General features: G+C 36.2%; 1 long non-coding RNA gene across 7 annotated transcripts; it reads right to left on the bottom strand.

Moving 5' to 3' along the window:
- Window positions 1-385: 385 nt before the first annotated feature.
- On the bottom strand, window positions 386-9,911 carry LOC126608994 (uncharacterized). Of its 7 annotated transcripts, none has more exons than XR_007618058.1 (7): window positions 9,457-9,905; window positions 9,193-9,306; window positions 8,001-8,623; window positions 7,537-7,896; window positions 7,142-7,188; window positions 5,600-5,631; window positions 386-477 (listed from the first exon to the last, which is right to left on the bottom strand). It is a non-coding gene; the product is annotated as an uncharacterized LOC126608994 (long non-coding RNA). The 7 variants fall into 7 exon arrangements; XR_007618059.1 differs by lacking the exon at window positions 386-477 and having other exon boundaries at window positions 5,404-5,631; window positions 7,537-7,596; window positions 7,696-7,896; window positions 9,457-9,904; XR_007618055.1 differs by having other exon boundaries at window positions 5,600-7,188; window positions 9,457-9,911.
- Between the last annotated feature and the right edge of the window lie 3,445 nt (window positions 9,912-13,356).

The following is a 13,356-nucleotide window of genomic DNA, read 5'->3' as shown; positions in this document are numbered from 1 at the left end:
CACTGAGAGCCAATCAAATTTTGACGCGTGTCATCGATGTCATTTAATGATATTTTATTTTCGTTTTTATTTTGTTGTTAAAATGTCTTTAGCAAGGTTTTTGTGAAAGAGCCCCTGTTATATATATATATATATATATATATATATATATATATATATATATATATATTATTTAGATATATATCATACATATATTATATAAGTGAATATTTTATCTACAAAAATGCTACTGCTCTTGGCTTTTAAATTTTGACGCGTGTCATCGATGTCATTTAATGATATTTTATTTTCGTTTTTATTTTGTTGTTAAAATGTCTTTAGCAAGGTTTTTGTGAAAGAGCCCCTGTTATATATATATATATATATATATATATATATATATATATTATTTAGATATATATCATACATATATTATATAAGTGAATATTTTATCTACAAAAATGCTACTGCTCTTGACTTTTACGCAGGTATGGCTACCTGCATGCATAGTTATTTGTTGCTTAGCACCTCTAAAAAACACAGGCAAAAAAATAACAAGACAAAATAAAAGGACCAAGAGGACTGGAGGTCGTCAGGGAGGTACTCTGCACACTCTTTCTCTCTCTCTCTCTCTCTGTGGACAGGGAGGACTGGAGGAGGGCAGGGAGGTACCACACACACACTGGAGGAGGGCAGCGAGGTACTACACACGGATTTGGATCCTCTCCTGAGCAAGATATCAGGATTCTCGGGATCAAACAACATAGGCCGTTAGATTTTAATCCAACGACTATAATTATTATAATTTTAGAAGAACTCTCTGTTTATAATCGTTAGATCAAAATCCAACAGTCCATATTGTTTGATCCTGATGATCCTGATCTCCTGCTCAGGAGAGGATCCAAATCCACTACACACACTCTCTCTCTCTCTGAACAGACAGCTGGGCGCCACTACATAATCTTGAGAAAATAATATCCTTAGTTTATCATTACTTAAATCCTTTCTTCGTTAGGTTGCTAGGGCTAGGGCTAGGGCTTGTGCCACCTGCTAGGCTTCTACAACTCTCGTACATAAATTAATAAGCTTTCTTTAATATGTAAAACCTCACAGTGTCTTTTCCTTCCTTTTTTTTTCTCTTTCCTTTTCTGTGAAATTTTGTTTTACTTACACACTGGGAAAACCCAGTTTTGCCTCTTCATCAATTAATTTCTTTGGTTTAGGTCTACTTTGCCCCTCGACATAAAACTGGGAAACACAGAGTGAGGGACAAGGGCTGCTCTACAGCTAAAGCATAAATGGGAGGAATATTAACTTTGAGAAATTAATGAAATATATGGTAACAATTATATGTTGGAAGCTTTATAGTTAACAAGAACCCTAAATCACAAAACATATGCGCATGCATCTGAAAAGGAATTTGGCTATCAATTTGACCCCAAATAAAATAGTTGTAAAAGAAAGAAATAACAGTTTCTCATCATCCATCTCACTGCGGTCAAGGCCAACTGGGCACTAAAAAAAGGAACGATCTTCTACTCACTACGATCCTTTATGTTCTAATGGTGATAGGCCCATAACGTAGAACGTATTTTTCATGTGAGCATAGACGCTTTCTTTTATATACACAACCATAACCAACTCCCACCCATCATGGGAAGCCAGCCCGCTTGATTCAGCAGCGCAACCTCAGACGTTAAACAAGAAGCATACAGCAGCAACCGTTGTATCCACGTTCAAAACATGAATGTGGTTTGCCGTGTTTTCTCAAAATATGGGTAGTGTTTTATTTTTCATAATAACTCTTATTAATTCTTATTATCTCATTGTATTTATCCTTGATAATTAGTTAAGTCCAATTAAGGTTACAACATTATAATCATAGCTTACCACATGACAACTTTTAAGTGGTTGCTAGCGCCACTCTAGTGGCGTGTTACGCCCCAAACAAGTTTTTCTCTGCATGGTAAGTGGAAAATGTCTAACTTAATGAGAAAAAGAAAAACGTTAATAAGATGATATGGTGCTTATTTTCTATTAGTCACACATTATATAATAGGAAACTTTAACGAAAAGCTCCCGGTACTGTTCACTTTAACGAAAAACCATATTTTTACACTAAAAAGTCAATCCTGGTACTATTCACTTTACCCTTTATTTTGTCCTTATCATTAAAACTTAAAGTTTTCAAACCCTTTTCATTAGTTTTCCTTATATAATATACCAATTTAATTTAAAAGTTAGTTTATATAACATTACTATTTGATAATCTCTTTCCATCACTCTATTTTTTTTGTTCAGACAGTGATTTTTTTCAGACCATATTTTTTAATCTCTTGCCCTCGCCATCGGTCCACAATTGAAATCACCCGCCTAATTTTTAGAAAAATGGAGATGAAGGGATTGCAGTGGCGGCTGGGGTGTCTTTGGATGCAGTTACGTAGGGCGGGATGGATGGGGGGGTGGGAGTCGAAGATCACAGCCTAGACACGGTGGTTATGGAGGGAAGACAAAGGAGGTGAGGTGGATTCGAAGAAGGAAGGGGGAAGGGAGAAAGAGGAGGAAATATGGAGGGAAGCGGGAGGTTGAAGATGAATAGTAGGGGCGGGGCCCACTATGTTAGAAAATTTTAAAAGGAGAATGGGGTAGAGGGGAAGGGAGAAAGAGGAAAGAAAAGCAGGGTGGGTCACAAGAAGATTTAAACGACGCGCGGCAACACCTGATAAGGCCACGTGTTATTTTTAATTTTTTTCTTCAAATTACTAAAAACTCAGTAAAATCCTTAATGATTGCTCTACAATTTAAAAAATGGAGACTTTGGATACGGTCCTTAATCCTTGACATTCTTTGATTAAAGCCTTAATAGTATTCAAAGTTTGATCAAAGTCCCTTGACTTTGTACACCTCATTATATTACTATTAATATTTATATTTTTATAGTTTTGACATTAATTGTTTAATATTTTATGAGATTTATAATCCTATAAATTTAAAATCTCTCATTATAATACTATTAGAAACGGTTACAATAAAAATATTCAAACATTTTGATTCAATAAATGGATAAAAACTATGTAAAAATAAGAAATAATAAATGGCAAAAGAATGTATCCATAGTGATAAAAAAAGGTACATTTTACAAAAAAATAGGTACATTTCACATATAACAAAGTGGTACATTAATAAAGAAGAATGGGTACATTATAAATAAATTAGGGTACAGATAAAAGATTAAAAAATTATGAGTACAAATGAATTTTTAAAAAATATAGGTGCTAAAAGAAAAGAGGTCGCACTTGGTGCGATGGTAAGTGCCTTCGCCCATGAGCGGTATGTCTCGGGTTCGAGACTTGGGAGCAGCCTCTCCATAAAATGGGGGTAAGCCTTAAAAAAATGTTGCAAATTAAAAGTGGGTACAAACTAAAAATATAAATATATGATACAAAGTTTAGGCATAAAACATAAATATACCATATGTAATTTTTCTATCATTGATTAAATATACAATGTTATGTGATGGTATACACATGGGTACAAATACAAATAAAACTTTAAAAAATTGGGCACAAAAAGAAACTAATATATGGGTACAAATTAAAAATGAAAGGAAAATTGGTATAAATTAAAAAATGTTTGCAATTAAAAATAGGTACAAACTAAAAATAAAAATATATGATAAAAAATTTAGTCATAAATATAAATATACTAATTGTAACATTTTAAACAATAAATGAATATATTTAAAAATAAAAATATTTTATTATTCAAATAAGTAATGATGTTTTTAATACCTAAGGACCTTGATCAAAAATTGAAAATGAATAGGATTTTAATCAATAGAGTAACAAAAAGAAGGATATGAACCTAATTTTTCCTTTAAAAAAAATATGCAACCTTAGTGATTACATCCTCTACTCTTTAATAATGATTAGATCATCATCTGTATTTTTGACATTGGGGAGTCGTTGTTAGTAAATCAATCCCTAAATTCAAGCTGCTGCTTACAACCCCAATATCGTTGCTGGTGAATTAATCCCCAAAATCCATGTCGTTGTTGGTGATTTAATCCCCAAAATCAATGGATTTTGGAGTTGGGCAACCGAGTTTTGATAGGGAGTAGATAAGAATATGAGAGGGGAGAAAATAAAAAAAGAAATAAAGTCAAGAAAGAAGAGGAGATAATAATTATTTTCTAACTAGCTTAAACCGATGTGAAATGCTTTATTGACCTATGAATAATTATTATAAGTATTTGATTGATTATGTCATAAAAGAAAATTGAGTATTGATTTATGACTAATTAGTAAAGATTTTATTTACCTTTAGCTAAATAACCTTAAAATTAAAAAAATATATTAATTTTCAATTTCTTACGTGTCTCACTCTCGCACCTTGACACCATCTGAACCTCCGAAACCCCAACTTCTCCCCACGACCCACCCTTCGAAATCCTAAAATTAATTAGTAAATAAAAATCAAAAGTGTAGAACTTGCGTAAGTTTCCTTGCCAATGCATACTATCTTCACACATTAAAGCTCACTTAAAAATCTATTATGCAACTCTATAATCTGCATTGCTAAAACGAATAGTAATTAAACACTAAAATTAACACAATTTGACAAGAAAAGAAAGGAGGATAGTAAAACAGAATTATCCAAGGATTAAAGAAGCTTCTCATTTGAATGTCGTTAGATGGGCTATGCTTTCGAAATTAAAGATCGTACACTTAATAATGGGCTACGCTGCTCATTTGTTGTCACTAGCAGCATAGCCATCACTTAAGGTGTCAGTCTTGGTTTTCGAAAATTAAGGCGTCCGAGTCCCATCGCAATCCACAAAGGCAGCAGTCCTCGATATGAAGCATTATAGTGTGACTGAGAAGTCCTTGTGTTTGGAAATCACTTCTGTTGGTGTGGTTGGGCCATTTCTTTTTTGTTTCTTTTGGAAATCAAGATATAGCTTTATCCGGGCAAAGATTCCAAAGTTTTACAGGCTGGGCCATTTCTTTTGGGACTTGGATTGTCTGCCCTCTTAGTTATGGTGCTCTTCCATGCCCTCCTATTTTGTGCGGTCACGGTTAAGCCACGTCAATATTTTATATTAATTTTTTAATAAGATAATAAGACAAAAAATAATAAAAATATAAAATATTAACGTGGCTTAACCGTGACCGCACAAAATAGGAGGGCATGGAAGGGCACCACAACTAGGAGGGCAGACAATCCAAGTCCTTTCTTTTGGGGATATACTAGGGGAAATTTGTTATTTTAATTGGAACACGAGTAGTATATTATATGTTTTTATATAACTGATGAAATTTTTATTTTTTTTAACTCTCCTATTTCACTATTTATATAGAAATACGTGATGTTTCATTTCGTGTTTCGATCATACTAAAAAAATCTCTTGTACACTAGAACAAATTAAAAATGTTATGACTTAAATTGATATTTGAAACATGCCATTAATGTGAATTACAATATGCTTTGGTTGTCGTGTAATAGTGAGGTTTTCAGGTAAGAGCTCCCGTTATATAAATATATATGTATTATATTATTTAAGTGAATATTTGATCTACAACAATGCTACTCTTCCTGACTTTTACGCAGTTATGGCTACCGACATGCATAGTTATTTGTTGCTCAGCACCTCTACAAGAACACAGGCAGGAAGAATAACAGGACAAAATTAAAAACGAAGAGGACTGGAGGAGGGCAGGGTAGTGTCCTCTCTCTCTAGACAAAGAGCTGGGTGCCACGTTGTGTACTCTCTCTCTCTAGACACAGAGCTAGGGTGCCACGTAGTTTACTCTCTCTAAACACATAGCTGGACATGCTCTCTCTCTAGACTGGGCACCACTACATAATCCACCCTCTCTCACAGAGAGCTGGAGACACCACATCATTTCATTTCAGCCATGGTAAGTTTGGCAACAACACCAGAGGCAATGAACCATCCCTCCCACCTCAAAACCCATAAATTAACCCCAAAACATTGGCGGCTTCTTTCACCACTCTCCTTGCCCTTGGACGGTTATTATTCGCTATCGGTACTAGTGAGCCGGGTACCTTTGTGAGCAACAAAGCCCACAAAAAGTTGCTTTATATTGTGGGTTTCTCTCTGGGTGCCATATTATACGGATTGGTATTTTTGTCTGCGAGACTAAAATACCCTCTGTATATATGGGCTGCGTTATCCGTAACCTGGGTAACGTTCTGGTTTGGCGTCAATCAAGACGTTCATCACAAAAATGATTTCATTAAAATGGTGTTAATCATTAACTCCATTCTAGCAGACCTATTCTTTTTAAAAACACTCTTCCATGTTGGAATGTCTGAAAGTCTTCAGTTTCTGAAGAAGAACCTATCTTTTTGGGGTCCAACAAAAGGTTTTCTCAGCTTCATAAAGAAAGCTAAGCCATGGATTAGCTTTCTCTAGGTGGTTAAGAAAACCTCTTGGAACCTAGAAAGATAGGTTTTTCTTCAGAAACCAGAAGCTTTCAAACACTCCAACAAGGAAGAGTGTTTTAAAAAAGATTAGGGTTGCGTGAATAAAGTTAATAATTAACACCATCTTTACGAAATATTTCTTGGTATGGACGTTTTCATCGACTCCAAACCAGAACATTATCCAGATCACAGATAACGCAAGCCATATATATAGAGGGTATTTTAATTTGGCTGATAAAAATAACAATACATAAAATATGAAACCCAGTGAGAAACCCACAATCTAGACCAACTTTTTGTGGGCTTTGCTGTGCACAAATATACCTGGAGCACTGGTATCGATAGCGAACAATAACCCTTCAAGGGCAAGGAGAGTGGTGTAAGAAGCGGCCATGTCTTAGGGTTCATTTCTAGGGTTTCAAGTGGGATGGATGATCTATTAGCTCCAATGTTGAGTGGTGCTGTTGCCATGGCTGAAATGAAAATTATCAAATTATGTGGTGGCTGCAGCTCTCTGTTAAAAATGGTGGGATTATATTGTGGTGACTAGTCTGGAGAGAGTGCACGCCCAGCTCTGTGTCCAGAGACAGAAAGTACACTACATAGCGCCCACCAGCTCTCTGTCTAGAGAGAGAGAGTACACAACGTGGCACCGAACTCTTTGTTTAGAGAGTGTGTGCGTACAGTACACAACGTGACATAAGATACTCACCAAACTTTTAAATGGCTCAATTGTTTGCTTAACTTGACAACTTTTTCCTGCAATTCATAAATAAGATCATTAGATGTAGTAAATAAAAATTATAAAAGCAAAATTCTCACCTTAGGTATGCAACAGAGGTTAAATTTCTAATATAAAAAATAAAACTCTTGCATCTAGCGAACCTAGTTAGTCCTCAACACAAAACAAACAGATTTAAAGCAGTTAAATGCACATCCAGCTAGGCAGCTACAAAGAAACCAATTCAAGGCTTAAACCTAGCTTATGACTATATTGAAATGACAAAGAAAATCCATATTAACAAACTGATAGAAACTTGTTTCTCACTACTAATATAAAAAATCTTACTAATGGCCAGGCCGAAACGAATATGAAAAAAAAATCACCTGAGCAGAGCTTAACCCAAATACATATTTCTTCATCGAACTCAACCTTTCAACAGACACCTAATAAAGGCAAACCAGAGTCTTGTTAATTTCCTCATCGTAATTGGGACCAAGCATAATATTCCTTGCAGACAGCGTGCTTCTCAGCTTTGGAAGAACCTCATTGTTCGGCGTTGTGCTCTCAATTGGTTGCTTCTTCTCTGTGCTTGATTTGATTGTTGCCTTCATGGCCTTATAGCTTGGTTCATTGGAGGGGTTGATAGATTGGGGTTCTGATTTTCACCATCTTCCTTGAATGTTGAATTATTGGTCAGGTAAATCGAAGATTGATTTAGTCCTCCTCTCTTTAACTTCACATCTCTGAAACAGCCAAAAAAACAAAGAAAAAAAAAGGGTTAAACTGTGCCGAATTTGAATTAAAATTGTACTGTGAAAGAAGAGGATTCATGGGTTTTTCTTGTTACCTCTGTATTTTATCACGGTTTGGTCAGTGTGATTTCTTCACGTTTATCATCCAATCTGATGCCAGTAGGTTCCTTCTTGGGAGATTGAGGCTCCTCCGTGCTTGTTTTAACATTTCGACTCTCCAATTCATCGTTCACTGGCCTTGACTTCAACACCGCGTTGCTCTCCGGCCTAATTGACTCCCGCTGAGCCTCCAGCGATGCCGGAACAGCTTGAGAGTGGGGCAAATCATACGAAGACCCGCCATTTTCAGCTGGAGATCCTGGGTTTTTTTTTTCCAAATTCGGACAGGCAGTCTCAACCTTAGCAGGCTGATCAGCCACCACTTTGGCCGTAGAAGAAATGGGACTGTTTTGAACCGCTGGGTTCTCGTCGTCATACTTCATGGGTCGCGGTCTTTTCCTCTTGGGTGCTGCAGATTCGAACCAAAGACACCAAATTTCCATCAGTCACGATAAAAACACAACAGAACCCAGCTCTGTTTTCTCACCGAAAAACCAAGCGATTCAATCCCTTTTTCTCAGTCTCTCAGCAACCAAACGGAGCATTTGGGGTACCCAAAAAGAAATGAACAAAATCGAGAGCTCTTGTTTTTGCCCTTGTTAACAACATATCTTTCGCTCTGTACACACCAAAAAACAGTAAACACCTCATTCATTACTAACAGCCATTTCAATCAATTAATTATTTAGACAAATTTTTCAACGATTCCGAAGCTCAGACAAAAAATGCATGAGAAAATTGAGATTATATGCAATTGGATGTCAAAGAACCTGAAAATACCATATATCCAATATTTAGTGCATACACCTAAAAACTAATCTTTATATATACTTTAAAATAATACAGATCAATGTAATCTAAAACATTGGAAATGCATATCAGTCCAAGCCAAGGTCTCAAGTTCTCAGAGTGGGGAATTACTGATTAGAACAGTTAATTCTCTGCTCCTTTTTGGGTATGAACTAATTAGCATAGTAGCCATAAAAATACCAAACAAAAGCTCAATAATTTATGCAATTTGGTCAAATTTTATACAATTTCTAGCAAAACTCAATAATGCAAAAGGAACCCAATAGATGATTGAAGCAATTTTATACACAACTTATGCAAGTCCAAAGAAACGCATTTGATCAAACTTACTGAATACTGAAAAAAAAAATTACAATCAAAGTACGGATTAATAACTACCTCAACAGCTAACAGAGCCAAAGCCAAACCCTAGAGCTTCGAAGGGCAGAGACGATCACAGAGACAGGAATAGTCCTTATTCCTTCCCACTGCTGCTGCTGCCACTTTCTCTCTCTAAAAACCAATTGGAAATTGTTTATAAAGAGACAGAGAGGAGAGGGCTATGATGATTGGACGAAAGAAGCATGAAAAACTAAAAGACATGTAAGCTTGAATTCGAGTCCCAAATTGAAAACATAAGGGAGGAGTGTAAGGGTGGCTTACCGAGGTCAGGAGAGGTGAGTCTCGTAGGAGAAGTCGACGAACAGTGGCAGGAGCCAGTGCACAGTGAAAGGCCTCGCCTGTGTCTCCTGAGCAGAACAGAGTGAGTGATAGTGGTTCTGTGAGATGGAGCGAGTGGTGGTGGTGCTGTAGTCATGTTTTGCCGGAAAATGGAGGCGTTGGTGCGCCTCGGTGTTTACAGAGAAAAGAAAGGGGAGTCCAGGGAGCTGGTGGTTGTTTGATGGAGTTGAGGCTCGCCGGAGTGGCGAGTTGTGATGTGGACTCAGGCCTCTCGGCCTCTGGGTTTTACGGAGAAGGGGAAGATGGTTTAGGGTTGAGAGAGATGGAGGGAGGGCTAGGTTTTAGAAAAGATGAAGAAGAATAGGGGTGAGCGGCGCTGGGCTACAGGTTGAGAGAAATGAAGAGAGAGCAAGAAGAAGTGGAAGGGCAGTGAACCCTACGGACAAAATTACCCTTTTAAGTTCTAATAATTACCCTTCCAACCCACCTCAAATCTGTTGGGTTTCTTGTAAATAAGGTGAAATCAAGTGGCAAACAATTTACTGTATCCATGAACAGTCCAATTGCCCACCAACTTTAGAATAGATAATAAATAAATATAATTTGGTTGCTTGCCAACGACAAATTGTTCTTCTTATAAAAGTGCTACTTACAAAAACCGCTCGTAAATAAAAGTTTTTTTTATGGAGAAGCATAACCAAAAGCACTTAAAATTTTTATTTAATAGTTAGGACACTAGCTCGTAGAAGTTTCGGTTCTATTTGCATATAAGTTTCTCCCAAGTTCTAATTCGAAAAGAAAAAAAGGGAATGCCTTCTTTCTCGTGGAAGGGCAAGAAAGGTAAGAGGGAGGAAAGCGGATTGTCATTGACACTGTTATGTTGTGCTCGTTGTAGGATTGTCGTTTTTAGTTGTTGAAAACTAGTTTTGATTACATATTTGCTCTAGTTATGGTATGTTTGATTTTTCGCATACACCATGCACCACAATATTCGTAGAAAAATGAAAATTGTTTTGTTGTTATGGAAATTTCCAGTAGCCATACGAGGGCTCAAACTTTATGTAGTATGTATGTTGACTAAATTACTGAATGACCAAAGCCATTTATGTGTTTCCTAGTAGATTATATGAATCTTGTACTTCTGTATAACATTTGCCATTACATGCCTCATTGATATTGTCAGTTTCGTTCTTTTTGGGTTTCAATATTGTGTTTCTTTATTTATTTAGGCAACGTGATAGTTCATGCTCTTGATGAGAACGTTAGAGCTTACTACACTTTGCAGGCTCATTGTGGTTGTTTGTCTAGTTGAAATTTTCTTGATGTTACACTTGTATATTTACATTGAAGACATCGTCGATGACTTTTAATGGGGCATCGGTTGGGTTGGGGTTGAGTTTCAACCCATGGCACAAACCTGTCTTAAATGTATTTTAGATCTTGTATTGAGTTTTAATACAATCGATATTAAGAGGAGAGAATGTACTTGGATTGTTCTTGGATTACTAGATTAAATTTAATGGTCAAATATAACAAGAACAAAAGTTCCATGATGAAATTAGGTTGGATAGTGGCCGGTTCAGGAAAATAACATGCATAACACGATTATACTGTCACGTGACATTTTGTGTCAATGAAATAAGAACATGTGGACGTAGGCAATGTTTTAAAAATCGCTAGGCGCTAGTCGGGCAGCGGGCAAGGACTTAGCCCCTAGGTAGCTAAGTAGGGTCTAGTCGGATTTATGTAAATTTATTATATATCTTGTAAATAAATGCCTATTTACACCTAAAAAAAACTATACTTGTATGGATAATAAAAGAATGATAAAATGTAAAAATAGAAGTCGAAGAATACACAAATTACATACATCCAAAAAGTTCAATATTAAAAAAAAAACAGCAAGCATATAATCATAATGATGAGGATTTAGATGATAGACTAAATTCTTCTTGTTTATGAATCATGATCCTTGCATTGGATTAGACATAGACTAAATTATTTAAACTTGCTGTATCTAGTTTATTTCTTTTATTTGTATGTATCCCCTCAAAAGTGCTACAATTCGTTTCACTATTGGATGAACTTGTAGTAAATTCATCATTTGCAAATTAAGTACACTATTTCCATAAGTACACCACCATGAAACCAAACAATAAAAAACACACATTAATAAAAAAAAATATATATATATATATAAAACCACCTAGGTGCCGCCTAGCTTCTAGCCGATTTTTCCAAACGCCTTGCCCAAAATCGGGGCGGGGCTCCACCGCCCAATGCCTAGGCTAATTTTTAGAACAATGGATGCGGGATTTGACCATGGAAATGAGAATAAAAGGGTTGACATGAGTAATTAATTTTCACAGCATACTTCTATATAAGGAGTTGATGTTCATATTTGTATTCGATTCATAATTTTGCAAAAGAGTATGTTGTAAGCAGAACTGTTTTTAAGAATTACAATTATTTCTAATATAAACGAAATTTCAACAAAAAACCCCCCAAAATCACATAAACAAAAATTTGAACAGAAAAATCATTTCGAAATTCAAATTTGCACTTCTAAACACATAATATTCAAACAAGAAAATTAAACGAGCCTTGATCAGTTGCATATACATTGTTCACTCAGTTTTAATTATTTTCTTTTTCCAAGAATGACAACCACTTGCCATACGCACACAAATTAAGACAAATATATTTGTAAAAAAAACAAAAGAAATAAGACGGGACTCAAAATCGAAGGTAAAAAAACATAAATAAATAAATAAAATTAGAAGCGCGTAGCGCCGCGATAGTAAAAGAGCCTCTCACATGCACGAAAGTGTCCGATTACATTTTAGTTGATCCTTGTTGGTTTTTGCTCTCTGGTGATTGTATAGCTGGGAGATGCCATGGGCAGGCATGTTTTTGCATAATATGGTTTTGGCGGACGCTTGTGTACATCTGCGTAGCGTTTGTATAGCACGTGGGGTTGAAAAATGAGATTGCTAGGGCTAGGGCTTGTGGCACCTTCTACAACTCCTGTACATAAATTAATAAGCTTTCTTTTACCATGTAAAACCTCACAGTGCCTTTTCCTTCCTTTATTTTCTCTCCTTCCTTTTCTGTGAAACTTTCTTTTACTTACACATCTCTGGGGAAAACCCAGTTTTGCTTCTCCATCAATTAATTTCTTTGGTTGAGGTCAATTTTGCCCCTCGACATAAAACTGGGAAACACGGAGTGAGTGAGAAAGGCTGCCGTACGGCTAAGCATAAATGGGAGGTATATTAACTTTGAGAAATTAATGAAATATATGTTAAAAATTATATGTTGGAAACTTTATAGTTAGCAAGATCACAGCCTGGACACGGTGCTTATGGAGGAAAGACGAAGGAGGTGGGGTGGATTCTAAGAAGGAAGGGGGAATGGAGAAAGAGGAGGAAATAAGGTGGGGTTGCTGCTGGGAAGCGGGAGGTTGAAGATGAATAGTGGGGGCGGGGCCCACTATGTTTAAAAAAATTTCAAAGGAGAATTGGTTAGGAGAAGGGAGAAAGAGGAAAGAAAAGCAGGGTGGGTCACTAGAAGACTTAAACGACGCACGGCAACACCTGATAAGGCCACGTGTTATTTTAATTTTTTTTCTTCAAATTACTAAAAACTCAATAAAATCCTTAATGATTGCTCTACAATTTTAAAAAATATGCAACCCTGGTGATTCCAGATTCCATCCTATTCTCTTTGATGTTTGTATTTTGACATCCGGGGAAGTCGCGACATCGTTGTTAGTGAATAGGATGGAATCTAGGGATTGATTCACTAACAACGATGTCGCGACTTCCCCGGATGTCAAAATACAAACATCAAAGATAATAGGATGGAATCACCAGGGTTGCA

Source organism: Malus sylvestris, chromosome 16 (genome assembly GCF_916048215.2).
Source record: "Malus sylvestris chromosome 16, drMalSylv7.2, whole genome shotgun sequence".
In the NCBI taxonomy this organism is placed as follows: Eukaryota; Viridiplantae; Streptophyta; class Magnoliopsida; order Rosales; family Rosaceae; genus Malus; species Malus sylvestris.
This window is presented reverse-complemented; position numbering and strand designations above follow the sequence as displayed.